At 42.4% G+C, this 22,977-nt stretch overlaps 1 long non-coding RNA gene across 3 annotated transcripts; it reads left to right on the top strand.

Moving 5' to 3' along the window:
• The first annotated feature begins 982 nt into the window (after positions 1 to 982).
• On the top strand, positions 983 to 22,483 carry LOC148003578 (uncharacterized). Of its 3 annotated transcripts, XR_015629389.1 has the most exons (8): positions 983 to 1,060; positions 1,214 to 1,577; positions 10,713 to 10,980; positions 12,361 to 12,495; positions 15,069 to 15,228; positions 16,566 to 16,697; positions 17,366 to 17,549; positions 21,697 to 22,483. It is a non-coding gene; the product is annotated as an uncharacterized LOC148003578 (long non-coding RNA). The 3 variants fall into 3 exon arrangements; XR_015629388.1 differs by lacking the exon at positions 12,361 to 12,495; XR_015629387.1 differs by lacking the exon at positions 983 to 1,060 and having other exon boundaries at positions 1,161 to 1,577.
• The last annotated feature ends 494 nt before the right edge of the window (positions 22,484 to 22,977 follow it).

Consider the following 22,977-nt stretch of genomic DNA (forward strand, 5'->3'; position numbering starts at 1 on the left):
CTGTCTCTCTGTCTCTTCTGTCTCTCTGTCTCTCTGTCTCTCTCTCCATCCCCTCCCCAATTGTTCTGTTTTCTAGTACAAGGACTCACACTTTAGTCTAGCCTTGAACTCAAGGCAATCCACCTACCTCAGCCTTGTGAGTGTTTGGATTGCAGGTATACACCATCTTGCCCAGTGAATTTTGTGACTCTCGTACATCCCTTTACTATTTCTGAGTTATTTTTAATATTGCTGTGACCCTTTTCTAGCTTCTAGATGTAGATACATTAACTGATTAGAAGGTTTTATTTTTAAAGATTTATTTATTTATGTACATGAGCACTCTGTTTGGAGTGTGCCTGAATGTCAGAAGAGAGCTTCAGACATAAGAGGGCTTTGGATCCCACTACAGATAGTTGTGGGTCACAATGTGGTTGCTGGGAATTGAACTTGGGAGCAATGGAGAAGCAGCGCTCTTAACCACCAAGCCATCTCTCCAGCCTGATAAAAAAGATTTTAAATTTCATTCTTTTCGTGATTGTTTACAATCTTTCTTCTTGAGAACACTGTAATGGAATGTCCAAATGGTAATTGGTGGCGGTTGGTAGAAGGAGCCATATGTGTGATGCTGCCATATGTGTGAGGGGCTGGCAACAAGGTGCAGAGCCAAGACCATGGCCCTGAGCACTGAGGCTCGCCTGCTGTTTGTGGGCTCTCAGCCCCATCAAGATGCCTTCAGGTGAGGACAGCAGGTGGTGGCTTGTGCCCTGCTGAACCGGCCTAGGAGAGTGGCAACCACAATCACCATGCCCAAGCCTCCAGCCTGGGGCACCAGGAAGCTCCTGCTGTGATGGCCTCAGGTTGGTCATGGTGGGCCTGGTGGCCCAAAGAAGCAGCCCCGGCTTCCGGGGGCCCTGAGAGTGGACTGGCGGGCCTGAGCGGAGCTCCGAGTTCCACACCACGCGCCTCCGCGTGTCGCGCCTCCCCGTGTTGTCTGCGCCACGGAGTGGGCACACGTGTCCTTCCCACCCCGCCGCTCGACCGCGCCCGAGCCGGGCCTCAGGGCACGCGGAGCTCGTGGGTGAGCGCGGGGCCTGAGGGGACCGGGCGCTCGCGTTATATTTGGCGCCGGCAGCAGCGCGTGTGCCTGGGCGAGTTTTCCTTCCGCGGGTGCTGGCAGCCCGGGCGCCGCCGCCCAAGCTGACTCCTCTCTCTCCCTCTCCAACCCCGGCAGGGCCCAGAGGTGATTCTGCCTGCACGATGTCCTCCATGCTGGAGGCGAGCTCTTCGCAGGCGCCACATCGTGAACAAAAAGAGAAAGAAAAAAAGAAAAGAAAAAGCTGAAGAAGCGGCCAGGGAAGGGGGCATTAGCGGCGTTGGGGGTCACCTCGGCCACGGGAAGGCGCGCTAAGACAGTGGGGGGGTTTCCAACAGCGACTCCACCCTTGCAGTGTCCAGGGAAGAAGTTGAGGCTAGTCCTGCCAGGGGACCTGGAGGCCTGGCGCCCGCGCGGACCCCTAGCCCGACCTCAGGTCTGCTCCCCAGGGACAGCAAGCCTCAAGCAGGGCGGGCTGCACCTTAAGAGCAGCATCATCAAGGTAGGTAGGAGACCCGCGCCCGCCAGTCCTTAGGCTCCTTCTGGGCCCCTCCACCCCTGCCCTGGGAAAGCAGTGGCAGAAGGAGGCAATGCAAAGGGAGCCCATTGGGTAGGGGAAGGGAGGGTTCAGGGATGGATGGAGAGTTGAAGCAGGGATTGGAAAGCCTATGGAATTGGGAAAGAGTGGAGAGGTGCTCTGGAGTGTGCATGAGAGCTGTGCTCTGACATCCCCAGAGCAACTTGGGGCTGTCACACCTCTCCAGATGACTTGGAATTAAATGACCTGTACCTGCCAGGGCAGGACAGGCTTTTCAGAGGCAGCTTAGCCTGGTGGCACACTCCCTGTAATGTTTCTATTGTATGCTAAAGGACGGGGATCTTGGGAAAATATTTCCTTAAAAGCTCAGGCAATGAATTATTATTTAATAGATTTCTTCTGATCTACTTTGTAATTGGTTGCCCCTTGCAAGAGATTGTATTTGGAGGATGTAAAATACCCTCCTTCAATTACTCGGAGAAAGGGAACATAAACAGAGATTTCCTCTTTTTTAGCCTCCAGAGCTCTGAGAGATTACAGTTCTGCATAATTTAATTCTTTCCTGCCTGCTATGAGCAGGCCTCCAGATCAGCAAGTTCCTTTGGAATGGTTTTGCTTGTTTTTGTTTATTTTCCATGGTGCTGATTAGAAAGCCATGAATTGTTTTGTAAATTTTAAAGTTCAAGAGGTGATACCCAGAGTTTATGGTGGTTTCCTTCAAATATTGCAGTGTAGTTGCAGCATAAAAAAATACTTCTTGTGACAAGAAGTGGAAAAAGAAAGTTGATGAGCTAAGAAAAGAAGAGCCTTGAGGCAGATCAACCATTTGGCTTCCTCAAATATGGAGCAAGCATGGAATGTGGCTTTTTCAGAATTGAGGGGGTTTTTAGGATTGGGCAGTGAATGCTGTCTGGTGCTAACCCGTCCCTTTTGTGGCTGACAACCCTTAGGAGAAGGTCAGAATGTGCCAACAGCACAGAGTTGGCACTGGTGGTGTTTGAACTCAGAAGTGCTCAGGAACTGTGAAAGTTTCTCTGTTATCACCCTGGAGCCATCTAGTGAAATAGACCACTGTGATGCTGTGTAAGAGGCCATTGTGAGGGCTGGAGAGATGGCTCAGTGGGTAAGAGCACCAAGTGTTCTTCCAGAGGTCCTGAGTTCAAATGCCAGCAACCACATGGTGGCTCACAACCATCTGTAATGAGTACTGATGCCCTCTTCTGTTGTGTCTGAAGACAGCTGCATTGTCTCACATATAAATAAATAAATCTTACGAAAGATTGTCATCTACTGCAGTTTCTGTGTGGACAGGGCACAGTTGAAGGGCTTAAAGATCAAGTACATTACCTGTCTTTAGAGATCAAGTGTATCACCTAACATTCAAACCAAGAAATGTAGTGTCTTTTTTGCTGCTTCTGTACCTTTAAGTGATGTAACTTTTCTCCTATTACGTCGTTTGTTTCCATGATAGTTGTTTTCAAGTATATATGATTATCGCTCCTATTTGCAGAGTTATTCAATATTTTCATTGGTTAAATATTTGTGGTGAATTTACATTGTGATATCAGTAAAATGCTATGTGAAAGTTTTAGAGAATATACCGGTTTGGGTAATTGTAATAACCTTTCCCCTCAAGTGGTGGCCTGTTTTCACATTGAAAAGACTGGAATTCATTACCATCCATAGCAGGATTGATAGGGAAGCACAATGGACAGCGACAGTGTTGTTCCCTTTGACAGTTGTGGGAGCCAAGAAAGAAGTGTGAGTTGCCTCTTTGTGACTTACAAAATCAAGACTGAGTATCATTACTGTAGAAGCCCATGGAAAAAATGAAGTTTTCAGAAATCACCAGTTAAAGATATCGTGGTTTTGTTTATATTGAATTCTGAGTTTCAAAGTTATGTTTCATTTTTCTTTATTCCTTAATGAGGCTTTTTATTAAGTTTTTTATTCACCATTACACACTTAGATACACAGTGCTAGGATCAGAGTAGGTGCTCAATAAATCACTGACCATCGGGGAGGAGGAATGATAAGAAAGTATGTATTTTCTGTAAGTTCTGCTAGTTTTGGGAACAGGTGGTTTTAGGTTGACCAGTTACAGCTTGGTATCTTGTCCCACATAAGACAACTTGACAGAACCCCCTTTCTGGCCATTATGTTCAACTTATTTTTGTCTTAATCATTCTTGAAAATCATGGAAGTAGTGTGGAAAATTGATTGTACCTGCAATATAGCAAAAAAGGCCAGTATAGATAGGTAAGCAGTTATGTTTCTCCATGAGCTGATGTCTTAAAACATCTATATTTTAGGAATTTAGTGTTGTGTTTTCTAAACATACATCGTACAGCATACAGATAACATCGTAATAGAATAAAGGAATCTTTTGATTTAGCACCAAATTCCATAAAGCAATGACTACTGCACAGCTCTCTTGGCTATATGAATAGCCGAAATTATATTTCACTCTTTTAAAGAAATAATGAAATTACTTAAGGTTAAGCAAAGCCCATTGGAATAGTTTACTGTGGTGTTTCTCTTTGGTTTCTTGTGCTCTTTTAGAAGACGACTTTAAGAAGTCAGGGCCGCCAGGTGGTCAGTGTGGTCAGGCAGTCATGAGCAGATGGTTAAGCGATGTGCTAGGGCCCCATAGGCCAGTGAGCCCAGCCGAAGAGCAGAGGCTAGCCAGTGAGTCTGACTGAAGAGCAGAGGCTAGCCAGTGAGCCTGACTGAAGAGCAGAGGCTACCCAGTGAGCCAGGCTGAAGAGCAGAGGCTAGCCAGTGAGCCTGAATAAAGAGCACAGTCTAGTCAGTGAGCCTCGCTGAAGGCTGAAGAGCAGTGATTTTAACCTTTATTTCTAAGTTCTTCCGTTTTCCTAAAATTTCTACAAAAGTTTGCCTTCATAAAGTTTGGCTTTAAAGGTTCTCCTTGCTCTCTTCTTCTTATCTCCTTTCCTCTTGCTCTTATGTCACAATAATTTCCTTACTCTCAATGCCTTACTCTCAACGCTATGCTTTACTTCTAAGTTCTTCTTGAGTTCTGTTCTCTTCAGTTCAGTTCTGTCTAAAAAGCTTTCTCTCTCTTTGTCCTCAGCATTTGTATATCTTTCTGAACACAGCATCACATGGTGAAAAGTTCACCACAAGTTTGCACAGGAATTCAAATCATAAGTTGGATAATCAGTTTACGACAGAGAATGTTTACATGCATATCCATGAAGAGTAATCATCAGGATAAACAGTCACCATCTGTCACTAGCTCTGCACATTCATGGAGAGTTAAAAGCTGTAATTTTTACGAGAAAAGAATAAGTGAAATTACCTATAGGCAAATCCAGTCAATTATTTATGTTCAGTCCTTGCACCTATAGTAAATCATTAGTTCTCTTTTTATGAACTTTGGTTAATTGGTTTATACCCTCTTAGGATGGGCTCTAATTTGTAGATGCCTGCTTGGTATTGCAGAAGCAATTCACTCATGACACTTTAAGAAGAAGAGTTCTCAATGCAATTTTGATTACCAGAGAAAACTTAATAGCATTCTCATTATAAAGGAGCTTAAAATTACTAATCTCATTTTAGGAATTGTTATAGAATTATAAGAATTATAGGAATTAAGACATCATCTATTTGTCTGTACATCATCATGCCAAGACAATACATCTTCGTTGCTCTGTGGTGACCTGCTCAAAAGACTAGGGTAAAGAGCATGAGAAATACAGAGGCAGATACTTGCAGCCAACCATTTAGCTGAGATCAGGGTCCCCAATGGGGGAGTAAGAGAAAGGATTGAGGGAGCTGAAGGGGTTTACAGCCCCATAAGAAAAACACTAAGAAACACCCATAGCTCCCAGGGCTGAAAGCACCATCCAAAGAGTACACATGGACAGACCCATGGCTACAGCTGCATATGTAGAAGAGGATGGCCTTCTTGGGCACAAATGGGAGGAGAAGCCCTTGGTCTTGTCAAGGCTTGATGCCCCAGTGTAGGGGAAACCAGAACAGGGAGGCAGGTAGGCCTGGGTAGCGCGGTGGGTGTGGTAACACCCTCATAGTAGAAGGACGAGGTGGTTTTATACGGGGTTTTGTAGATGGGAAAACAGGAAAACGGTGAACATTTGAAATGTAACAAAAGCCCTCTCTGGGGATGGACAGCTGCTAAGGTGCTCTGAGCCCCTACTTCCCTGCTGCCTCCCTTTGATCGCGACTGTGGTACATGGTGTCAGCCTGGGACTCTCCATGGCCTGCTGCTGGCACTGGTCCTGGCGTTCAGGGCCAAAAGCATGATGAGCAAGGAGCACATGGTTTGTCCCGATTCAGAGCTGGGCGAATGGCCACCAAAGGACAAGCACAGCTTCCTGTACGATCATGAGGTCTTCCTGGGCAAGGAGGACTCCAAGACCTTTGATAGCTAAGCCTGGAAGAGAGCAGGAGAGGCTGGGGAAAATTGTTGATCCAATTGACAGTGATGGAGGCGGCCCTGTTACTACTGAGGACCTGAAAGTTTGGATCAAACAGGTACAGAAAAGATACATCAACCAAAATGTGGCTAAACTCTGGAAGGATTATGATAGGGACATAGATGAAAAATCTCTGGAAAGAATACAAGCAGGCTACCTATGGCTACTACCTGGGAAACCTTGCTGAATTCCAAGATAGCTCTGATCATCACAACTTTAAAAAGTTGCCTCCACGAGATGAGAGGAGGTTTAGGGCCTTGACGGTGACCTGACAGCTACTCAGGACAGGTCCATTGCTTTTCTGCACTAAGAGGATTTAGAACATATGAAGGAGATTGTAGTTCTGGAAACGCTGGAGAATATCGACAAGAACGGGGATGGTTTTGTGGACTAGGATGAGTACATTGTGGACATCTTTTTCTCACGAGGACAATTGCCCTGAGACCGACTGGGTTTTGTCTGGGGAGCAGTTCAATGATTTCCCAGATCTGAACAAGGATGGGAAACTGGATTAGGATGAGATTCACCATTGGATCCTCCCTCAGGACTATGACCGTGCACAGGCTGAGACCCAGCATCTGGTATATGAGTCAGATAAAAACAAGGATGAGATGCTGACCAAGGAGGAGATTCTGGACAACTGGACCATGTTTGTGGGAAGCCATGCCACCAATTACAGGGAAGATCTTACCAAAAATCATGATGATCTTTGAAAGAAACTCATCCTCATGTGGCCAACAGTCACATGCTTTCTACGGTTATTCTGGGTGATTGCTATATTTGTCAAGTATATAGCAGTTGTGTCCCTAAACAATAAGAAACCTTTCTAAAGCTCAAAAAAGTCATACATTGCACCACAAACAATAATAGTAGCAGATATAAACATGCCACTTTCATCAATGGACAGATCAGGGAAATAGAAATTAAACAGAGACACAGAAAGACTAACAGGTTATGAAACAAATGGATTTAACATATATTTATAGAACACTCCACCCTAAAACCAAAGGATATACCTTCTTCTCAGCATCCCATTGTACCTTCTCCAAATTTGACCATGTAATTGGTCACAAAACAGGCCTCAACAGATACAGGAAGGTAGAAATAATCCCATGCCAAGTATCAAAAAACCACGGACTAAGGCTGCTGATCAATAACAACAAATAGGACAGAAAGCCCACATATCCATGGAAGTTGAAGTCAATGACAACTTGGTCATTGGATACATAAGAAAGAAATTAAAGACTTCTTAGAATTTAATGAAAATGAAGATACAACATACCCAAACTTATGGGACACAATAAAAGCAGCGCTAACAGGAAAACTCATAGCTCTGAGTGCCTGCAAAAAGAAACAAGAGAGAGCATATGTCAGCAGCTTGACAGCACTCCTAAAAGCTCTAGAAAAAATTAAATAAACCCTAGAGGAGTAGAAGGCAGGAAATAATCAAACTCAGGGCTGAAACCAAACAAGAAGAAACAAAACCAAGTATCAAAAGAATCAGCAAACCCAGGAGCTGGTTCTTTGAGAAAATCAACAAGATACATAAATGCTTAGCCATATTAACCAGAGGTCACAGAGAGTGTATCCAAATTAATAAAATCAGAAATAAAAGGGAGACATAACAACAAAATCTGAAGAAATAAAAAGATCATCAGATCCTACTACAAAAACATATATTCAACAAAACTGGAAAATGTGGAGGAAATGGACAATTTTCTATACAGATACCAGGTACCACAGTTAAATCAGGAACAAATAAACCATCGAAACAACCCCATAACTCATAAAGACATAGAAACTGCTATTAAACATCTCCCATCCAAAAAGAGCCCAGGACTACATGGATTTAGTGCAGAATTCTATCAGACCTTCATAGAAGACTTCATACCAAAACTGTCCAAACTATTCCGCAAAATAGAAACAGACAGAGCACTACCAAACTCCTTCTATGAAGCCACAATTACTCTTATACCTAGACCACACAAAGATACAACAAAGACAGAGAAATTCAGACCTATTTTATTTATTAATATTGATCAAAAATGCTCAATAAAATTCTTGCAAACTGAATCCAAGAACACATCCAAACAGTCATCCATCATGGTCAAGTAGGCCTCATGGCAAGGATGCAGGGATGATTTAATATACGGAAGTCCATCAACGAAATTCATCATATAAACAAAGTCAAAACCACATGATCATTTCATTAGATGCTGAGAAATCATTTGACAAAATTCATTACCCTTTCATTAATAAAGTCCTGGAAAGATCAGGAATTGAAGGCCTGAATCTAAATATAGGAAAATGCAAAATACATCAAACCTGTACCTAACATCAAACTAAACTTAGAATATTGAAGGAATCCCACTAAAATCAGGGACTAGAGAAGGCTGCCCACTCTTTCCCTACTTAAGTACAATATGGTACTTAACGTCCTAGCCATAGCAATCAAACAATGAAAGTAGGTCAAAGGGAAAAAATTAGAAGGGATGAAGTCAAAATAGTAATATTTGAAGATGATATGATAGTCTACTTAAGCAACACCAAAATTCCACCAGAGAACTACTTAACCTGATCAACAACTTCAGCAAACTGTACGAGTATAAAATTAACTTAAACAATTCAGTAGCCTTCCTCTACTCAAAGGGTAAACAGGCTGAGAAAGAAATTAGGGAAATGACACCCTTCACAACAGTCCCAAATAATATAAAATAACTTGCTGTTACTTGAACCAAGCAAGTAAAAAATCTGTATGACAAAAACTTCAAATCTCTGAAGAAATTGAAGAAGGTCTCAGAAGATGTAAAGATCTCCCATGCTCATAGATTGGCAGGATGAATATGGTAAAAAATGACCATTTTGCCAAAGGCAATCTACAGATTTAATGCCATCACCATCAATATTCCTACTCAATTCTTTATAAAGGTAGAAAGTGCAATTTGCCGTCATTTGGTATAACATAAAACCCAGGACAGCAAAACTATACTCAACAATAAAAGACCTTCTGGGGGAATCACCATCTCTGACCTCAAGCAGTATTACAGAGCAATAGTTTGTATGGTATTGGCATACAGACAGGCAGCTCAGTGGACATAATTGAAGACACAGAAATCAACCCACACACCTATGGTCATTTGATCTTTGACAAAGGAGGTAAAACATCCAATGGAAGAAAGATAGTATTTTTTAACAAATGGTGCTGATTCAACTGGAGGTCAACATGTAGAAGAATGCAAGTTGACCCATTCTTATTGCCCTGTACAAAGCTTAAGTCCAAGTGGATCAAGTACCTCCACATCAAACCAGATACACTAAAAGTAATGGATAAAAAGTAGGGAAGAGTCTCGAAGACATGAGCACTAAGGAAAATTTCCTGAACAAAATACCAATGGCTTATGCTTTAAGATCAAGAATCGACAAATGGGACCTCATAAAACTGAAAAGCTTCTGTAAGGCAAAGGACAGTGTCATTAGGACAAAAAGGCAACCCACAGATTGGGAAAAAATCTTTACCAATCCTGTATCTGATGGAGGGCTTATATACAAAATATACACAAAACAGAAGAAGTTAGAGTACAGAGAGCCAAACACCCCTCTTAATAAATGGGGTTCAGAGCTGAAGAAAACATTCTCAGCTGAGGAATATAGAATAGCTGAAAAGCCCCTAAAGAAATGCTCAGTATCCTTAGTCATCAGAGAAATGCAAATCAAAACAACCCTAAGAATCCACCTCACACCAGTCAGGATGGCTAAGATCAAAAAGTCAGGTAACAACAGATGCTGGCAAGGATGTGGAGAAAGAGGACCACTTGTTGATTGTAGCTGGGATTGCAAACTGGTACAAGCACTCTGGAAATCAGTCTGAAGGTTCCTCAGAATTTGGACATTGCACTACCTGAGCACACAGCTATACCTGTCCTGGGCATATACCCAAAAGATTCTCCAACATACAACAACACATATGATCCACTATGTTCATAGCAGCCTTATTCATAATAGCCAGAAGCTGGAATGAACCCAGATGCCCTTCAACAGAGGAAAGGATTCGAAAAATGTGGTACATCTACACAATGGAGTACCACTCAGCTATCAAAAACAATGACTATGTTCAATTCATAGGCAAATGGAAAGAACTAGAAAATATCATCCACAGTGAGGTAATCCAATCACAGAAAAGCACACTTGGTATGCTCTTGGGAGCGATAGCCTTGAAGCCCTCCATTATTGATGTTATTATTATGGTAAGCATTAAGTATGACTGGGTTCATGGAAAATCCCCAGCCAGCTGCAGAAGACTAATACAAATGTGGTGGTCACGATGAATAATCATATGATAATGTCTGACATTAAGATACCCAAAATCATGACCTGTAACCTTTCTGAAAAACCAACATCCTGCTGACAAATAGATATGACAAACCTGTGACCTTTCTGACAACCTGTCAACATCAGCTGATTCCCTGACCACAGGACTATTGTGTCCTTGGTGTGGGTAAATGTTTCTTAATTCCCCCCTCTCTCTGTTACCCATTTTATGGTACAAATTCAGCCTTGGGGAAAACATAAAATTGTCGCCTTGATCAGACTCTTGTCTTGGAGTCCTTCTTCACCTCTCTTGTCCCTCATTCTCTTCCAGGTACTCAGCACCCCTCGTTGACAGTATGTACTCATTGATAAGTGGATATTGACCAAAACCTCAAATTACCCAAGATGCAATCTACAGATCTCAGGAAACTCAAGAAGAAGGATGACCAAAGTGCAGATGTTCCCACTCCTTCTTAAAATGGGGAACAAAAATATCCATAGGAGGGGATATGGAGGCCAAATCTAAAGCAGAGACCGAAGGAACAGCCATTAAGAGTCTGCCCCACATGTGGCCATATATATACAGCCACTAAAACTAGGTAAGATTGATGAAGCTAAAAAGTGCTTACTGAAAGGGACAGAATATGCATCTCCACTGAGAGACACATCCAGGGCATGTCAAATAAAGAGTTCAGTGCTGGTAGTAAACTGCTGAACTGAGAACAGGACGCCCTTTATGGGAATTAGAAGGATTCAAAGAGCTGAAGGGCTTGCAACCCCATAAGAACAGCAATGCCAACCAAATAAACCACTAGCAAAAGACTATAGGTGGACTGATCCAGGGGTACAACTGCATATGTAGGAGAGAATATCCTTGTTGGGGCACCTGAGGAAGGGGAAGCCCTTGTTCTTAACAAGGTTGGACCCTGAGTGCATGGAAATGTCCGGGACGGGGTTTCTAAGTGGCATGGATTGGGGGACGATACATATGGGAGAGGGCACGGCATGGGGGCTTATGGACCAAAAGCTGCGAAAGGGAATAACGTTTGAATAAAACATATATATCTATTAAAAAAAACTGAAATTTAAAAAAATGATACTAATACCAAAAATAATCAAAAAAATGTGAATAAGAAAGAAATTTTAGGTTTTGGAAAAAGATGAATGCCAGGTATTTGAAAAACTGTATGACCATGGTAAACACTTTAATATACTTGAGAAATTATTTACATGTTAATGAACTGCATCTTTTTTTTAAATAGTGAAGGGAAATCCAGTCCCTTCTTGGCTGTGAGGCTGGGGATCCAGATGTAGTGGAATTTATTATTTGTTGGTCCTGAACCTTTGAGTCTGCTTCTAACTCAGCTTATGCCAAGGAAACTAGGCCAGGGTGATGTCTAAGCCATTGACCAAACCATCTTCACTAACAATCACAGGTGAAATTCCACCTTGTAAATGGGAGGAGAGGAATAAAAGATACCTTTAAGGATTTAAAAAAGATGAAATGTACCCAAAAAATCCAATAAAAAAGTTTAAAATAAAAATAACTTAGGAAATACAAAATACTGGGGTGCCATTCCACAATCATGATGTGTTTCTTCTGTGATAGCTTATAGGTTAATTTACTTCTCTATGACTGTTTCTTATTGGAAAGTAAGAAATGGCATCATCTGTGGAGTGATGATGAGAACAAAAGCTTTGCCTAACTTGAATAATCGATCCCTCCCGAGCATGTGCTTAACATTCTAAGCACGGGGAAATTTCCTGAGGGGATTAAAGAACAAAATCCAAACATAAAACAGGAACAACAACGATGTAAAAGCATTCTGCACGCTGGGTATGAAGGCATGTTGCAACTTTAATCAGCTTTGTAGGTATTTCTAATAAACACACAAGAAACAAAAATCCTATCACAGTCCTAGCATTTGCATCCAACAAAGAGAGAGCTGTGAGGTAGTGCCTGCTACTTCTTTCCCCAGATACCCCTGGGCCTCAGGCCTGCACCCAGTGAGCTGGACCAAGAGCAGCCAGGTTGAAATTCCTGCTGCCATGGCAGGATTCTGCAGGAACATTTCCCTTTGACAACAAGGAACCGGTGTGGAGGAGACTTCTTGGTGAGTCCTCAAGGACTCTACATGTCCTATTCTACAGGGAGAAGCCCTGCCAGGTCTTTGGCAAGGCCAGCCAGTTGTTTGGGGAAGTCTCTGGTCCTGTGGTAGAGGGCGAGGAATGGCAGAAAGAATGGCAGCGCCACTGAGATCAAAGGATAACCCTTCTAGGCCTATGACCTCCTAATTAATTTATCTTTCACCCGATGCCCTATTCACATTTTCTTAATCTCATACAACTGTGATCTTGATGAGCAGCTGGGCTCTTGTTTTCTTAATCAGTTCTTTGTTGTAACAGACGTTTTTAACTTACTCCAGCCCCTGAGACTTATTCATACCTTCTGTATGCAGTAGGACCCTTGGTGGGACTGTCATCTCGAAAATAGAAGGTTCGGTAATCCAAAAGATTGGACTCCAGTTTACCTCAGGCCAGAAAAGAAGTCAGCCACCATTAGTAAAAGAGCAAGGGAAAAATAACATAGGAAAAACAAGTGGCTTAATCAGTAGAAAAGATCCTCAACTTCTAAGGCCCGCACATCTGCACCCCTCTCTTCTGAGCTTTGTATAGTGATGTTGTATAACTCCAGATGGTAGTAAAAGGCAGAGTTCTTCCCAGAAAGGTCAGACATGATTTTCACTCTTACATCTCTGAGGTGGGCTGGCATTATAGCACACATTCATGATGAATTATTATAACACCTATGATAAGAAGACAGAATCCGTATATCACAATGCCAAATAGACTCCCTCCTGAACGTATGGACCGATTAAAATTGAGGTTCAACCTGAACTCAGGCCATTCCACTCCCTTCCCGTCCTCCTGATTCTTATGTTTGCTACAAGTAAAAGATCATGTTGTTGTCCCCAATATTCTCATGCCTAGACTTGTCTATTCACGGAGAAGGATATTGGAGAAGTGATGGTTATATAGTTACAATGTAGTAACACAAGGTCCAGGTTGACATTTGCTCACTGATGTCCAATTTAATTGTCTTGTTATATTTGAGAAAGGGAGGATGTCCTACATAATATATAAAACAGACAGAAATTTATTGTTTTATATATGCTCTGTATTTGATCCCTATGTTCCCAAGGAAAAGGAGTTTTTATTGCAAAAAAATAGGATTATAGACCATTGATTTTGTGAAATACATGGATATGTAAATGGAAACAATGTCGGCTTTCAAGGACTGCGCAGCAAGCAAATATTTCCAGGTTTTATACACTCAGAGGTATAGAAGAAATATATTGGCCTCCAGAAAAAGGGAAAAGCTTAGAAATCGAAATACATGTCACATGCATTGTCTCGAGTAGTAGATTTACTTTTAAGAAAAATCTCCCTCCTCCTTGGTCCCTAGAGATTTGGGTGCTAAGAAAAATCTCTTCTCCAATTCAGGGTTGTAAGAAACCCTCCGCAGCAAAAGCATTGTTGACTTTTAATGAAGCAGAGAGACATATCTAGCTTTGAAATAGAGGTTGCCAAATGGTATTCCCAGTGACACATGGGAGACTGGAGGAAAGGGTCCCCACAGAAATTCATCAGTGTGGGGAGAGCTGGTTAGTAGGTAGGCCATAGAATTTTCCAGTGACATCACCAGTAAGCCGTTCACTGAACACTCTATTGTATCTAAGAGATCCCTAGAATCTTCTGTGATGTCACCAGTGTTGTGGTGACACCAACTGCCTTTGGGATATTACTTCAGTTCCCTTTGGGTTCACAAGCAGGCATGTTTCGCCAGCTGCTCAGGCTATTTCGGAAGGAAAGTGTTGATCAAGGAGAGACCGCACCAGGTCAGAGGGAAGCTGACCCCCTCTCTAGTGAAACAGGAAGGAGGAAATCATTCTTGGGAAGGCTTGGTGAGTCGTGGGCAGAGTTGGGGAACATCCTCAAGGAGGTAGGTTTGAGATGTGCCTTCTAAGACTAGGCCTTACAAGCAGGAGCCTTGGGATTTTTCAAAGGCAAACCAAGAGTCAGGAGTTCCTGATCTTTAATTTGAGAGAAAGCCATAAAGTTGTAAGACTTCAGTGTCTTTTCTTGAAGCTTTTTAACTATGAGTGTCAATGATTGGCAGGAGGAGGCACTGTGAGATTAACAATGTGACCATCCATGTTTGGGAGTTGAAGCACTTCATCCTCTAGATTACTGTACGTTACATAAGTCTTGATGGCGAGAACAAGGAAGGATGCACCCCTCGTCATGAATTGAGTTCTCAGACACTTTGGGCTGGACCACACTTGGTTAGAGCTTGATGGTGCTAAACATTATGAAGTCATTATGAACTCCAGGATTATCTGCACCACATCTGATATAACAATGTCGCAGATGTTTATGTCTCAGTCATATTATAACTTTCAGTTCCACGGGTTGTGTAATAGTGAGTGTGGCATGTGTATGGCATTAGAGGTTGGGAACAGGGACATAGCTTAAGAATCAACCTTTAAGAAAGCTTTTCTGCTCTTTCACGGATTCACTCAGTCTCTACCATTTCCCCTTCCTCAACCTCCTTTTCGGATTCAGAATGATCTATACTGCCCATTGGTTCAAATATGCAAATTCACTTGGGTTTATCTGTCTACAGGTTTTGGTAGGAAGGCATCATCCCAAAATGTCATCAGTAAGCAAGAGGAGTTTCTAAAGGAACTGGAGGAACTCAAATTTGAAATCCAGAAGTGTCAATTCGAGAGGGATGAACTTTATCAAATCCTGGACCTTTATATCTATGATGATTGGGACCACAGGTAGTCATTATGCCCAGTAACCTGTTCACTGTCTTGCGCTCTCTCTCTCTGCTACCTCTAGATTTACTCATAGCACGAGAAAGTTTCACCTCTCATCCTGGATTTTAAGGAGATTTGGCAGGCATTTGCTTGTGAGATAAGCTAGGTGCTGTGTGTTTAGGGTCAACCTCTTTTGTACTTGACCCTGAGCCTCTTGGATTAGCATTGGTTCTGTCAACAGCTAGAATGACCTTGTCACACTTGCTGCAACTGTGTGTGTGAATGAAATGCCTGCACGTCATCACTCTTTCCTCTGAATTTGTTCATTATACACTGATTCTATGGCACCTCCATGGATGTAGTTGGCATTCTAAATGTGTTTGGATATGGGTTGGTGTGTATATATGTGGCAATATTTGTTGGTGGTTTACTCCTGATCAGGACGTCTGGGACCTTTGAATGGGTCTGAGGATTTGTTTGATCAACAGTTTGCAGGTCATGATAGTGATGAGTACGTGGAGGCCCACACTGATCAAAAGAGCACTTTGCTCCTTCTGTATACCTTGGTGGCACACAGGACTCTCCTGAGGGGAGGAGGTGGGTGCTATAAATCCTCTTCCCTGTCAAACATAGTTATGCCCTCAGGGAATTCATGTAACGATAGAAACCAAGGATTGAGTATACCTGCTTTCAAAACAAGAGAAATGTCATCACAGCTTTCTCTTGGGCCCAAAGCTGTGGCACAGACTGGAGGAATCTTCTTCCTGAACTAGTCAATTCCATCATGCTTACCTGGCCAGCTCTTGAAGGTCAGGTCCCTCCAACTGGTACCGTGACTCTGTTGTCCTGTGCCCAGGATAATAAACTTAACCAGTACAAATACTTTGAAGGAGCAAGTATGTGGAACATACTGAGTTTAAGTAATAGAGAGAACAGTCTGATTTTACCTAATTTGTTTCACCTGCTTTGATCTTTAGTTTTTTTATTTTTTTAACTATCCAGGGATTGTTTATTGTGACCTAGAAATGGTCACTGTGGTCTTGACAGTTGTTATTCCCAAACAGGCAGCTCTCAGGCTCTGCCCCTCCTATATAGTGAGTCTTTGCAGAACCATATCTCTCAGGATTCCAAGGAGTCCTTATTTCAAAACAAATGTTTGCTTGTTTACATAGAAATATTTTCTGTGGATTGAGTCTCACTGTTGGGTTTTGGTCTGGTTTTTGAGTTTGCCATTTTCTTCCCTTCCACCATTCCTTGAATTTGAAATTTTTTATTATATATTTTTATTTACATATCACCTAATTCTGAAATCGTGAGTTCAAAACATTATTTGTTCCTTTGGCCATGACCTAACCCAGGCTGCATATCGAATTGCCAGTCCTTCAATCTGAACATGAGATGAGAATGATGGCTATGCAAATGATGACCAACTCAATAAGTGATGCCATGGAGAGGTACAAGGAGCTCATACAAGTGAACAGTTCCTACCGGTGAGTCGCTGACAGAGATGAGAACCCAGCACTAGGCAGGGAATGCTTCTGTCCTGTATGACTTTAACAAAAGTCAGGGCTCTGGTTCCATTGTGTTTGACTCTTAACAAGAAGGCTGCCTCCTGGCAAGGGTCTTAGATTTGTAGCTCTTGGACTCAGTTGTCCTACATGTGAAGGGTGTAGAAGACCCTCCAATTGTTATTTTCCCCGTTAAAGTTCCTCTAGATAGAAAAGGTTTGCACCATGATGGGAATATCAATCAACTCTGAATCTCTAGGACTCTGACAGGAGATTTAAAGATCTGTGATCCATGAGAAACACATGGAAAGAGTCTATATCTATTGGGTCTTCAACTGCCCCTCAGAGGGGCTTTCCCCACAACGTGAAGATGGTTTCACCATACCATGGACATACGAGCTCCCTTATGGACCATCTCTTCTTCCTTGATTTATATGAACCGTCTTAGTGTCAGGATTTTCAGAAGTACTTTGATTCATGTGGAATGTGGATTCTGGATTTGACCTCCTCTAATTGGTGCTAACCTGCATAGTGTGGCTCTATTCTGGGGATTTCTGAGGATGAGGACCCTTGAAGGGATGATTGTACTTGCAGGAGTGACAGGCAAATAGAAGCTGGCTGGGATTTACCATTTTTTGTTTGTGGTTCAGCATCAGGCACTCCCAGCTCCTGCGTGAACAAGCTCAATTGAAGAACAATATACAGATTTTGCTGAATGTGAAGAGAGAACTGCCGGTGGAGCAGACTGAACTGCCAGCATCCTCTGTGGAGACAAAAAGGCTCTGTGAAGATGCCGGAATGAACATCTGTGACCCCAGTGCCACGCAACATCAGGTAGGGTTAGGCCTCAGGGTCAGGTTGTCCTCAGGTCTTACCATAAACATAGACAAACAAATGTAACTGTCTATTGACTGATCCATGTGCTGACCTAGGTCTCATCCAAGTGTTCATTCATGTGATGGTTTACAAGGCTTTCTGTGGAGATAGCCCCTTTTCAAGAAACTGCATGTTTGGAAAACAAATGCTCCTGCTCTTCGAGAATCTGCACTTCATTAAGGGAGATAGGTTGATCACACAGCAGAGCACTACATGCCATTATGGATGGAGGGTGCTATGTGGGAGCCCCTCTTTAGCCTAGAGCAGGGCTTTGAGGGATGAAGCAAAAGCCCAGAGCCCATTTTCTTTACAGGGATCGTGTGAGACTCAGGAAGTAAGTAGTTTTCAAGGAGGAGAGCCTGGTGGAAATGCCAAAGAAATGGTTCTCATTGTCATTTGTGGTGGCTTTTTTTCTTCCTCCCATCATGTCCCTGTATATGAAGATGGTGACTTCATGCTTCATAGATCTTGGGTAACTACAGAGCCTGTGTATCAGCATGTCAGTCCTGTCTTATTTGAGTGCTCCTGGAGAGTTCATAACTGGGCCTTACAACCTGAAGCTGGTTAGAAGAGCAAGGATGTGGAAAAGGTTTCTCAAAGGCTGAGGGTTGGCATGAGAGACTTGAGACTTCAAGAACAAAGTTATCCGTATGTACCCCCAATTCTCACCAAGAAAGTTGCATTGCTGTGCTGACCTGCATCTTAGGGAGCATGCGGGGAGGCCAGTTCATGACATGCAGTTTTGTCCAGTCATTATCTAACTTAGTCCTTTAAGCCTAGGTCTCTCAACAAACATGAAGCTTCCTGTTTTGTGCTGGCCAGCAGTCTTTGCATCATTCGTCCAGTTCCAAGATGAGCCCCCTCTCTTATTTGTCTCAACACATTCTTAAACCATTCAGCTATTTTAAAAATAAGGATTAGATTTCTTCACTTTACCTGAACAGAGTTATCCCCCGGGAAGATTCTGGATTGTATTATTGGCTTCACCATGATCTTGCATGGAATCCTAGAGTGCAACCCTCTGCTGACATTGCTTTGCTGACTATATCATGGGCACTGCATTCTTTCAGGATAGATTCCCTCTCAATATTGTACACAGTGCTGCATTTCAGAAAATTCACTGTATGTTATTTATTTAGCCTTTTTCTGACTGACATTGAGTTGTTTTAATACCACAGGAACTCTAATGTGATCAAATGTTCCTGGGAACTGACCATGAGTCACTGTCTCCTCTGGTGCTTCCAAAGTCTTCTATGAAGGAAACAGGGTAGTTTTAGTGAGGGGCCTATGATGAGTCAGCATAGAGCTTGATGGAGTCTTTTCCTAGAAATTTCTCTCTTGGGGATTTGATGTTGTGTTGTTTAGGCTATCTGTTCAGAACATGTAACTTACTTGTCAGACCAGCAAGTATCTGCATAGAAAGGTTTCCTGAAGTGGAAATGAGTACCGGCCAGGGCAGCACATCTTACTTGTGTCTAAGAGACTTGTACACAGCATTGTTCCCACTAATTCCTCACTCAACAGGAAATGTGCTGCATAAGAGCAAAGTTTTCATTTGTGCATGCAAGTGTGTATCTGTGTGTCTGTGTTTGTGTGTGTGTTTGTGTGTGTTTGTGTGTGTGTGTGTGTGGTGTGTGTGTGGGTATATCTGTGTGTGTGTGTGTGTTTGCAGTAGTGAACGTATGTTTCCCTCTATTTCCAAGTTTCATGAGAAAAGTACTCTAAGCATTCACTTTACATCCATGAAACATGAAATAGAGCTGCCCAGTCATTTGGCATCTCCATCTAGCTCTGTACAGCAAAAGGACACTTAAATTACTAATTTATTGTTTCCAAAAATTTCAGAATGAATTATCTTGTGAAGTCTGGGGGAGGAGTGGAAATATGTTCAAGTGAGTCATGTTTCACAGAGGTAACAAATGGTACAGGCCTAGAGTTTGCAGGTCCCTTTTTGTTATGGTGTAGAAGCAGGACAATAAAATCCTTTAGAAATGCAACCCCCAAAAAGAGGACAGAAAAACACCTGTAAAGTTAGATTTTCAAGTGATTAGGGGCAAAACTACTGATCTGCATTGAAATCCTTTGGAGCACATCAAAGGAATGGAGTACTGGGAGGTAAGGGCAAGGCTTCTCTAGAAAAATCCATGAGTTTATTCTGCTTCTCTGTTCTTTGTGAATTGTGAAAGCCCACTGGAAGGTTATGTCACTCACTGTGTCTTCTCCAAGGTTGCTTTCCACATTGCCTGCTACCATTTCTTTCGAGCTACCTTGGCACACTACAACTTCCCCTGGGAGTTTGGCTTGGATATTATTCATTGAGAATTTGAGTTGCTTGGAATTGTATCGTCATCCAGAAAAAGTCCCATAGCTATGCTGTGGTGCAAGAACAGGGCAGTTTCAGGAGCCCCTTTCGGTGCACAGATAATCCAAAGCGCTCCTCTATGTTATCTGTGTAGCATTCTGCAAGTGCTGTCGATCAACATCATTTTCTCTCAGTTAATTTCAGCCTCAATGGGTTACGAGAAATGATGAGCTTGAAATGGGTCTGACAGTGTAAGAACAGGTAGCCCTATGAGAAGCCATGTTCAGAAAGTGGAACAGAAGTTTTAGTTAACCCAGTGATTCCACAACAAGGAGTAGGTATTGCCATTGCAACTAGGGAGCATCAATGTTGTTGTGGTCCCAGAGTAACCTTGAAGGAGAATCTATCCAGACGTCCATCAGCCAAGGAGTAAAAGTGTACCATACGATGGAGCCCTTCCATAGATTCTGATTCAGTGTGAGATAATCCATGCAAGCTTTTACTTACTTATTCAAATTATCTGTGGAACAATCACATTACGGGGAGAAAATTTGTTGATTTGGATCCTGGTTATGGAGATTTCCTGTGATTCTGGCTTTGGGCATGAAGTCACTCAGGCTATGGTAAAGACAGCTCCGATTAGAAGAAGTTGCACACTTTGGGGAAAGTCTGAAAGAGTGAACAAGAACAAGAGTCTAGTCCACCACCAACATATGATCCTTTGCTGAGCAACAAGACAGCTCTACACAGCCTTTGGGACTTGCTAAGCCAGATTGTTAATGGAGAAAGAACCCTGAGTCTATGACGGTTTATGGGAGGACAGCACATCACTGACTGAGCTGTCTATAGGATCTGGCCACTATGTACATATTCCACTCAACATTTGTTTTTATGCCTCTAGCAAATCCTGGGGAATCTTTACATTAAGCATTAATGTTCAGGTAGGAACAGAGGCTGGAAGAAGCCATTTGAATATCCTTCCCTATATAAATACCCTTTTTGGGTGGATGACCACCACACCTGGATTTCAGCCTCAGGCAGTTAAAGAGCTACTCAGAGTATAGTTCTGGTACAGTTCATGTGAATTTTGCCCATGAAAGAATATATATGATCCACTGTATTTCTTCCTATGTTCTACTCCTTTCTTCCTGTGATCTCTCCGGAAAGATCTGAGGACATTTTCTCTTCTGTCCTCTCACAAATTGCCTTACACTAGCCATAGACTTACAGGGGTGCTGTTCTGTTTCTACATCACAATCACCTTTAATGTCCACGTGTACGCTGGGAAGATTTGCATGGAGCACATTCTCAGTGATTACAGGATCTGTGCGGTGAGCATGAATTTGAAGTGAGATGGCTTCTCTGTGTATTTGCAGATACAGTGGTTACAAATGGAAACTAGACGGGTTCCTTCAGTGCTAACATAATCAGAAGTTTCACCTCAATTCTGGGCATGTTCTCCAGAAGGAATCCACATGGTATTCTAGGTTGCTCATACCTCTCTTGAACTCAGATTCAGACATAGCTACAATGTTATTATTCAATGTCATATACCTGGACGAGTGGGGAAAAATGCTCATTTTTCTCTTACTCCCAGTACAGTGCATAGTCCACAGTTCAAATTCAAGCAGTTTGAAAAGCTGAGATATAAATCCAAGCGCAGGTACTCTAGGACACTTGGGGATGCAGGGACTGACCTCAGCTGACAGGTCATGCTGTATTGTCCAACTGAATAGAGCTGATGTAAGGGGGAGAGCTGAATTGACAACCACTCACTAAATCTTTATTCCCTTGCTCTGCTAGGTCTGAAATTCTCCAGCAGAAACTCGAACATGACACAGTCCAGGACAAGATTTCCCTGGAGAGAAGAGCTACAGGAGGAGAACTAAGTGTGCACAGCAAATACACCACTATTGCGTCTCATCTGTAATGTCCATAGCAATTGTGGACTGCATTTTCCTCCTTTAGTTTGATTTCTTTGGATTGAATACGCTGTATTTTCACCTCAGCTCTCTCCAGCAAGGGTGCACTTTTTGAGGGACCCAGAGAAGTGCTGATGCACATCAATCAAGAGCTGCTGGTCATCCAGAAAGACTGTGCACGTGTAAATTTGTACTTGTCCTGATGGGTCATCCAGAAGAGTTTCATGGAGTTCAGTTCACAATATTGGAAAGACTTTGTGACAAAGTCTGTAATATCATTTATACTCAGTATTGGTAGGCTTTTTCTTTAATACCTCCACTCCAACAAAACAGACCTACTTCCACTCCTCTTGAAAAGATTATTACCATCACTAACTGCTTGTCTACTATGTCTCCAAGGCAAGCCACAGGCTATAAGTCTATTCTGCAAAAGGAGCAGCAAAAAATGCTTAGTGCAATTCCTCTATTTGAAGTTTGGTTAATTTTTAATTGGTTTGGTTATTTGGTTTTCCTTCTATTCATTTGAAGATTTGTTATTTATGTGTTGTTGTTTTGTTCATTTGCGTTTCTATTTTGATAAGGATATAGACTGTATATATTGACTACCTGCATCTGGTTACTATCAAGTAAATTGGATGTATTCTGGTCAATAAAGGAGTAATCTCAAACTCTTCACTCTTAAGAACCTTCTTTATTGATCATTAGTGTCAACATCTGAAGTCCCACAGCTATCAGGGAGGGATGGATCTCTGCATTCTCATGGGGACTGGGCATCAAATCACTTCCCAGTCAGACTGAGATTCACAGGCATTTATACAGTGACTGTGCACTGTGTTTCCAACTCTGAATTTCAACTTCATCATGCATACATTACCCACTGTGTATGCTTGCTGTCAAATATATAGTTACCTCTAAATTATACTCTGTCGATGAGAGTTTTGACCAAATTAATAGGATAAACATTAATTTTTCTGTAATACCTCCCAGGACATATAAACATGGTATAAGGGAGTTTAAAGCCATTGGGAACCCTGCACCCAAATCCTGGGGCAGAAAATGCTGAACACCCTGGAATGCAGATAATCCTGAGACCACAGGAAAGAAAGCCACTTCTGACCAGCTCTGCCCACATCTCTGGCCCAATATTAATCTGCATGATGCC

The sequence above is a fragment of the Rattus norvegicus genome, chromosome 9 (assembly GCF_021556685.1).
Source record: "Rattus norvegicus strain SHRSP/BbbUtx chromosome 9, alternate assembly SHRSP_T2T, whole genome shotgun sequence".
Lineage (NCBI taxonomy): Eukaryota > Metazoa > Chordata > Mammalia > Rodentia > Muridae > Rattus > Rattus norvegicus.